The sequence below is a fragment of the Alligator sinensis genome, unplaced genomic scaffold (genome assembly GCF_000455745.1).
Source record: "Alligator sinensis unplaced genomic scaffold, ASM45574v1 scaffold262_1, whole genome shotgun sequence".
NCBI classification, from domain to species: domain Eukaryota; kingdom Metazoa; phylum Chordata; order Crocodylia; family Alligatoridae; genus Alligator; species Alligator sinensis.
In genome coordinates, this window is record NW_005841904.1 from 4,154,849 (window position 1) to 4,161,129 (window position 6,281).

Here is a 6,281-nt window from a genome sequence, read left to right on the forward strand (position 1 = left end):
AGGTTGGCCCTGTTGATTATGAGGTCTTCAAGCCAGGTCATAGAAAAGAAAAGCAGATATACCATGTTAATTTACTTAAAGAATGGAGGGAACAGGAGGGTTTGTTGGTTGATCCCTCCCCACTGGACGAGGAGTTTGGTCGGGACTTGGGGGCGGACCTGGGACAAAACGTGGAGTCTGTAACAGTCCCAGCTGGGACCCAACTTAGCACTTGGCAACAGAGTCAGGTGAGGAACTTGGCAAGGGAATTTCAAGATGTTTTTAGTGAAATCCCGGGGTGTGCCAAAAGGATAACTCATCAAATAATAACCCCTGTTGAGCAGATCATGAGAGAAAAATGAAGGAGGATCCCATATTATAGATATCAGGCAATTTGTGAGGAAATTATAAAAATGCTGGAGCAAGGCATCATTCAAGAGTCCTTGAGTCCTTGGCAGTGACTAAGCCCAATGGGTCACTGCGACTGCGTGTGGACTTCAGGAAAGTAAATGCTATATCTCTTTTTGACTCCTTTCCTATGCCCCAGTGTCGCAGAGCACTGAGGTGCCCTGCTCCTAGAGAGGGGAAACTGCCGGGGAAAGAGCCCTAGCAGGGAATAAGGAGCCCAGCTGTGGGTTGCCAGGGCAACCAGGAGGTCAGCTGACTGGATGGGGCAGGGCCTGGCCCTTATAAAGCCCAGGGGCTGAGGCCAAGCTAGCAGTTCACTGCCAGGAGCCAGAGAGACAGGAGCTCCCAAGGCAAAGAGGCGAGAAGGAGCCTGACTGCAGGTCCAGCTTAAGCTGAGTAAGCATGGCAGCTCTGGGATGTTTGAGCAATGGTGTTATAGCCAGGTGGCTTATATTTATGTTATAGCCAGGAGGCTCGAGTTTCTGTTGTGTTGTTGTTTATTACCGGTGGTTTGGGTGAGGCTGTTAGGGGTTGGAGGAGGCCTCATAGGGGACCCACAACAGCGTGGGGGCCCCAGCGCCAGTAAGGGCACTGTGTACGGGGTGCATAGACCCCAGCCCCAGAGAGGGGCGGTTGAGAAGCCCTAGTGCGGGCGTGGCGAGCCCCAGAGAGGGGGCACTATGGAGAAGCCCTAGTGTGGGCGTGGAAGGCCCCAGAGACGGGGGCAGCACTGCGGAAGGCCCCAGAGACGGGGGCAGCACTGCGGGGAAGGCCCAGTGTGGGCACAGAGAGCCCCAGGAGAGGGGTGGCATTCTTGAGAAGGCCCAGAGTGGGCACGGAGAGCCCCAGGAGGGGGCGGCGGTACTGAGAACGCGCAAGGAGAGGGCAGCGGTACAGAGAAGGCCCCAGAGGAGGGGGCAGTACTATCGAAAGGGGCAGCATTGTGGAGAAGGCCCTGGAGAGAAGGGCGGCAGTATTGTGAAGGCCGCTGAGAGAGGGCGGTGCTGCAGAGGATCCCAGAGAGAGGGCAGCGCTATAGAGAGGGCCCCAAGAGAGGGCGAGTGTATTTGACAGACCAACGTCTATTCCAGCTGCGAGGCTTGGGGTGTGGTATAAGGGGTGGTTGGAGCCACGCATAGCCCATAAGGCTAGGGTGCCCCGAAGCACCTGTTTGCAGGACAAGACCCACGAGGGGTCCAGGAGTGTACAGGACCAGAGGTTACAACAGACCATGTCCAAGAAGACGTGGGGCAGCCTCCCTAATATATATTAGAACATCAAAGACATGGCGGACGAGAATCAGAGGGTGCCCTTGGGCCGACTTGGCACGGAGGAAGGGGCCTTAAGGAGATCACGGCCCTCCTGGAGGACCCCGCCCGTGACACCCAGATTAGCAAATTGTTGGAGAAAGTGGGACAGGCTATGTTTATCTCAACCCTGGACTTAGCAAAAGGGTATTGGCAGGTACCGTTGAGGAGGGAAGATATGACTAAGACTGCATTCGGTACTCCGTGGGTCTTGTACGAATTTAGATGAATGCCTTTTGGGTTACAACGGAGCGACAGCTACCTTTCAAAGGCTAATTGAATGGGTATTGGCCCCACATTAGCAATACTCAGTCGCCTACATTGATGATATTATTATATATACACAAGGTTGGGAGGAACACTTAGAAGCGGTAAGGGTGGTACTACAGGAATTACGGAAAGCTGGGCTTACAGCCAACCCAAAGAAATGTATCTTGGGTAAGGCTGAAACAAATTACTTAGGGTTTATGGTAGGCCAAAGGCATATTCATCCGTTGGCTGACAAGGTGGAGGCCTTGCAACACTACGTCCCACCCCAGAGCTGCAAACAGCTTAGTGCATTCTTTGGTCTTGCCGGGTATTACTGATGATTTATACCCCCGTTTACAGAAATAACAGCTCCCTTAATTGATTTGTTGCAAGGGAAAGGTAAGGGGATTTTGTGAGCCAGCAGGCATTCGAGAAGATGAAGAAGGCTCTACGTCAAGACGTGGTGCTGGAAACCCTGGACTTTGAATCACCTTCTTTCTGCAGATGGATGCCTCAGAGCATTAGGCGCTGTCCATTCACAAGAAGTTGACAGAATCTCATGACCTGTAGCCTATGCCAGCCTGAAGTTAAACCCACAGGAAAGGAGGTATGCTAAATGTGAATGCTTAGCCATTAAGTGGGGCATTAACTACTTTCAGTATTACCTGCTGGGGCGTGAGTTCACCCTGATAAGCGGCCATTCCCCGCTGAGGTGGCTTAAGACTAAACAGATGGACAATGCATGTATTACCCTATGGCATTGATTCTGCAACCTTTCCACTTTAATACTGAGTATAAACCAGGGAAGACTAATACTCTAGCTGATTTATTTTTTTGAGATGCTGTGAAGAAGAAGAGTTGGTGGAACAAGGCCACTCGGAGGCAGAGTCAGCCCAGTTGTTTCATGGCGAGGATCCACCTAACGGCGAGTTAAAGGGGAAGGTATGTGAGAAGATTGAGGATACCTGCCCAGAGAAACTCCCCGGCCAGAGGGCCCCGGCCAGCAGTAGCAGTGTGGCCATGCTCCGGAGGGAGCTTCTGGTCTGCCCAGGTGTAGCCTTATCAGCTCACCAGATGAGCCAAACTAGTTCAATCAAGTCACTGGGAGCTATTTCCGGCTCTATACACCAGCAGGAAGAAGGAAGGTAAAGCAGAAAAGAAGGGGGCCGGCAGAGAGGGCAAGTGCCCACCTGCCGGTCAGGACTGAAGTCCCCAGGAATGGGGCAGGTGACCCACAGGGTCTATAGAGCTCAGAGGTGTCGTGAATCAGAGCAGCCGCCGGCAGCCGTCTGACTCACACCAGAGTGTTTAGATTTTGAACTCGGCAGGCAGGTAATTGATGGATGGAGTGGAATTAACCAGGCACAGACACGTGTAGGTTACAGGAGTTTGTTTACTTACGTCGCCTAGATATTGATGACGACGCAGGTGAACCTTTGTTCCATTACAGCTTCGGTTACAGAGTTGAGTACACGCATTCAGGTTACAGCAAAGTAATGACAGACGTGGCGATGGAACGAACTGTCGGGCTAGCAAGACGTTTCTACGTCAATATTTTACGATGACGGAGAGTTTATTGGGAATTGATCAAGTTCCCAAATCTCTCTGGTGACGAACACAGGTGTCTCTCCTCTGAAATCCCCAGAGTTCTCCGCCTTGGGCGGAAACCGTTAAACTATTTATAGGCAGAGGTGTTTGACAGAGATACCCAATCGTGAACAGTTATATGGAATCTGTAATTTTTTGGCAGGTAGCAGCTCTTTGTCTCCTCAAGTTACAAGGTAGTGGGTTAGGTTTCTCTACCTGTTACATGTGTGCTACGTGTGAGGAGCTTAAGCTTGCTTTTTTTGACCAATTATATATAGTTTCCCCTAGCATTTAATTTCAGCTGACCAATTATCTACAATTCTCCACAAGCATTTTGTTTCAAGGAATTTTGGCAGGGATGTCTTTTAACCCTTAATCGTCAAAATGAGGATGATTTGAATGGTATCTCTTGCTTAGTGGCATGGGCACTATTTAATTGGGTTGTGACAAGACTAACCGAAGAACTAATTTAAAACTAATTTTTGAGGAACACTCAGAAATATTTTATTTGAATTTTTTCAGAATCCAATGTTTCAAAAAAATGCCCGATCACGGCTTCAGTGATTGGGAACTTGTGGACTGAATGAGAAGAGGAGGGATAGCAGCCGCTATGAACCCTGGCTCCATGGGAAAATTGGATAAATGGACACGTCAGATCTTTATTTTGCAAGGAGGGTTTTTTTTTCCTTTGCCTGTCCTTTCATGCTGATGGGTGGCAGTCGGCTCCAGGTCAGGGACTCATCACCCCTCCCCAATTCAATCAGTTCATCAAGTCGTGGCAGGAAAGAACTGAGGTGCGCCAACCTAATTGACTGACTGGCATCTGTCCAGTATAAGAATGGCAAGTGAACTTCAACGGGACACAGAGGTCCACGTCTATACACGGTGATATCCTGACAGACAGCACCTTAGCTTATGGTATTGTTCATGTATTGTCATCCTTCCTTCTGCCCCTCAATATCATATTTTTCAGGCTGTGTTAGCATACATTTTAACTGGACCTGGTCCTGGCCACGGGCGACAACCTGGTGAGGGGTCTGTGGGTGCTCGACCACCTGGGCGACAGCAATCATCGCCTGCTGGAATTCACCATCCAGCACAAGGTGGCAAAGGCCTACAGCAAGGCAGCAACCCTGGACTTCAGGAGGGTGGACTTCAATGAGGTAAGGAGAATAGTCGGGGAGGCACTGAGGTCCCAGAGGGGAGAGGATTCAGGTGTCCAAAAAGAGTGGTTGTTCCTTAAGGAGATGATCCTCCAAGCCCAAAGGGAGGTAATCCCAACATGGATCAAAGTGGGCAAGAGGGCGCAAAAGCCCCCATGACTCACGGGCATACAGGAACATCTCCTAGCTAAAAAGAAGGCGTATACCCAATGGAAGGGAGGGGCCATCACCAGGGAGGACTATACCTTGGTTGCTCAGGGCTGTAGGGGGGCGGTTAGGAAGGCCAAGGCAGAGATGGAACTGGGACTAGCTACCCGGATCAAGGACAAGAAGAAGTCCTTTTTTAAATACATAAAAATAAAATAAATTAAATAAAAGAAGGTACCGTGTAATGTGGGGCCTCTACAAGGCACACTAGGAAATCTGGTTGTCGCACCAGACGACAAAGCTAACCTATTTAACAATTTCTTTGCCTCCATTTTTCTGAGCAGGGACCGGGGCACCGCCCCCCCACCAGGACCCCCGTAGGCCCCAGGGGAGGCGCACCCAGGCCTAGGCTCAGTAAGGATCTAGTCAGGGAACTTCTGGAGCGACTGGATGTGTTTAAATCAGCTGGTCCTGACACTCTCCACCCCAGAGTGCTGAGGGAATTAGCAGAGGTCATTGCGGGGCCCCAGGCATGGCTTTATGAGCACTCATGGTGCTTTGGTGTGGTGCCAGAGAACTGGAAAAGGGCCAATGCGGTTCCTATTTTCAAAAAAGGGAGGAAGGAGGACCCAGGAAATTATAGGCCAGTTAGTCTTACCTCGATCCTGGGTAAGCTTTTTGAGAGAATTATCCTGGCACATGTCTGTGAGGGGCCAGCAGGGGAGGTTATGCTTAAGGGCAACCAACTTGGGTTCATTCGAGGCAGGTCCTGTCAGACCAACCTGGTGGCCTTCTATGACCAGGTCACAAAATCCTTAGATGCAGGTGTAGCAGTGGACGTAATCTTTCTGGACTTTAGGAAGGCCTTTGACACTGTCTCTCACCCCATTCTCATTAAAAAACTAGGGGACTGTGGCATTTAACACCTACACAGTTAAATGGGTCGCTAACTGGCTGGAGGGCCGCACCCAGAGAGTGGTGGTGGATGGGTCATTTTCGACCTAAAGGGATGTGGGCAGTGGGGTCCCCCAGGGCTCAGTCCTGCACTGTTCAACATCTTCATCAGCGACTTGGACAAGGGGGTAAAAAGCACCCTGTTCAAATTCGCAGATGACACTAAGATGTGGGGGGAAGTGGGCACGCTAGAAGGGAGGAGTAGGCTGCAAGCAGACCTAGATAGGTTACAGGGGTGGGCAGATGAGAACAGGATGGGTTTCAACACTGACAAGTGCAGGGTACTGCACCTGGGGAGAAAGAACCAGCAGCATACCTACAGGCTGGGGAACTCACTTGTTAGCACAGAGGCAGAAAAGGATCTTGGAGTCATTATTGATGCCAAAATGAACATGGGCTGACAGTGTGGGGACGCGGTCAGGAAGACCAACCACACCTTGTCATGCATCCACAGATGCATCTCAAGCAGGTCCAAGGAGGTGATCCT